General features: G+C 55.0%; 1 non-coding gene across 1 annotated transcript in view; it reads right to left on the reverse strand.

Annotated features, from left to right (window-relative positions):
• The window catches only part of LOC126322816 (small subunit ribosomal RNA), a 1,893-nt gene extending 1,877 nt beyond the window's left edge, over window positions 1-16 (reverse strand). The window contains exon 1 of the ribosomal RNA XR_007559227.1: window positions 1-16. This exon is cut by the window's left edge and continues 1,877 nt beyond it. This is a non-coding gene — a ribosomal RNA (small subunit ribosomal RNA).
• Between the last annotated feature and the right edge of the window lie 2,484 nt (window positions 17-2,500).

Raw genomic sequence — 2,500 nt, forward strand, 5'->3', positions numbered from 1 at the left:
CAGGATCAACCAGGGAGCTGCGTCAACGAGAGCTGAGCAGCCGGCCGCCCGGGAGTGTGTCCCGAGGGCCCGCGCGAACACGCAAGCGTCCGCTCAATTATTCTGCAAACAGGAGGAGGCTGAGCTCCCCTGCACGATACACCTCGAAACCCTCTCAGGTCCCGGCGGCGCGCAGCGCCGTCCTAAGTACTTGGTCGGGTTCGAGAGAGGCGCAATCGCCCGGAGATAGGCGAGTAGACGCTTTCAGTGCGAACACCCGTGCTCCCAACTGAGCTTGCCGCTGCCGACAGAGGCCCGGGAGCGTGCTGTCGTGGCATTGCCGGCGGGAAACAACACGCGCCACCTACGGTGACCGGCAGCTCCAACGCCAGCGCCACAGAAGGGCAAAGCCCCACTTGGGTGCAGAAGCGAACTCTCCCAGCACAGCGCACGCGCCAACACGTCCGCAGAGCTGCGATACAAACCACCTGCGAGAACCGCTGGGGGCGACCGAGCAGCAGACGGCGTCGCGACGCCGAGTGCCGGGCGGCGGCGCATCCTCAACGCACACAGTCCGCAATCGGACCAGCACACTGCAGATGTCCACCGCGCTTCGCACCGGGCTCGACAGAACCCACTTTGGCCGCCTGGCGCCGCGCGCAGGGTGCGCCGGCGCATAGCTGGGACGCCAGCCGGGCCCGTCGGCCGGCGCTCCTGCCACTGGGCGCCCCCCACCAGCCGGCTGTAGTGCGTGCGCTCACGCAGCGCGCGGCCAGCACGCCGGGCGGCCCCCCCTCACCGGCCGGGGACTGTCCCGCCAAGCCACAGCCTCGTATCGCTTCATACCCACATGGCCAACTCAGGTTCGGGGGCATGGCGGGTACCGCCGAAACAACCGGTTCACAGATGTACCGATCGTCGCTATCACCGATGCACCTGCAGCGCGAACAACCGCTCAACAACTGATTTCCAGTTCATTTGCGGATCTTTGGCAGCAAACGTATACGTCAATCTACATTTGCGAAATCTACGATTCTGGCATGCCTGCATGTTATGTGTCACGACACGCTACATCAGCCCACATACACACTGCGGCATGTACACGAGAGAACACGTGGAAGATGGTCCGCGCACGTGTGCAATGTCCCTTGCGCGGTCGACTGTCAACCGGCCTCTGTAGCATGTCGCAGATGTGGAACGCGGTCCACCGTGCTATCATGTTGTGTGGGGCAATACGATTAAATAGGAAAACCCTCGTCGCTACATCAACAGACGGCTCACGCTGATTCCCGGCAGAGGGAGGAGGGGGGGGGGGGGGCCAACATGCAATACTTTCGTCCGTACCTACTTACCACATGTCTGTACGGCGTACAACAGTGCAATCTCGCTGTAATGGGGAGACGAGACAAGTAGCATCGTGCACAACATATGGCCCTTATGATTCGCCATTGTAGGGCGCAGCCGGTGTACGGTCAAGCATGTGCCACATTATGTCACTCAGTACGTAACGACGGATGATCAGTGTGGGTTACGCGTACATCAGCGGACAGTCCACACAGGCCGTACCACAACGTACACTGACTGCATCGACAACCGAATGCAACTGAACAGCTGCAAGGCTCATTTCACAAACAAACGCCTGACCGACCAGCTTGGAAGGGCAGGAGGGGAGGGCGATATTCGTTCTGTAGCGGTACACCCTTCCAGTGGTTAGCGGGACTGTGTAGAAAGTACGCAACACTCGAAAGACCTTTATGTGAGGGTACGCACCATGGCATCAAGAAATAAACATGACACCAGAGGATCCAAGCAGTGAACTATGTTCAGAGGGTTGCTGTTAGGCAAAGCTACATTCCTGTGACGTTACATGTGACAGTTAAGGTGCAGTGTAAGTTAGGTTAAGGTGCAGTGTAAGTTAGGTTAAGTTGCAGTGTAAGTTAGGTTAAGGTGCAGTGTAAGTTAGGTTAAGGTGCAGTGTAAGTTAGGTTAAGGTGCAGTGTAAGTTAGGTTAAGGTGCAGTGTAAGTTAGGTTAAGGTGCAGTGTAAGTTAGGTTAAGGTGCAGTGTAAGTTAGGTTAAGGTGCAGTGTAAGTTAGGTTAAGGTGCAGTGTAAGTTAGGTTAAGGTGCAGTGTAAGTTAGGTTAAGGTGCAGTGTAAGTTAGGTTAAGGTGCAGTGTAACTTAGGTTAAGGTGCAGTGTAACTTAGGTTAAGGTGCAGTGTAACTTAGGTTAAGGTGCAGTGTAACTTAGGTTAAGGTGCAGTGTAACTTAGGTTAAGGTGCAGTGTAACTTAGGTTAAGGTGCAGTGTAACTTAGGTTAAGGTGCAGTGTAACTTAGGTTAAGGTGCAGTGTAACTTAGGTTAAGGTGCAGTGTAACTTAGGTTAAGGTGCAGTGTAACTTAGGTTAAGGTGCAGTGTAACTTAGGTTAAGGTGCAGTGTAACTTAGGTTAAGGTGCAGTGTAACTTAGGTTAAGGTGCAGTGTAACTTAGGTTAAGGTGCAGTGTAACTTAGGTTAAGGT

This window comes from Schistocerca gregaria, unplaced genomic scaffold, assembly GCF_023897955.1.
Source record: "Schistocerca gregaria isolate iqSchGreg1 unplaced genomic scaffold, iqSchGreg1.2 ptg000841l, whole genome shotgun sequence".
Classification (NCBI taxonomy): Eukaryota; Metazoa; Arthropoda; class Insecta; order Orthoptera; family Acrididae; genus Schistocerca; species Schistocerca gregaria.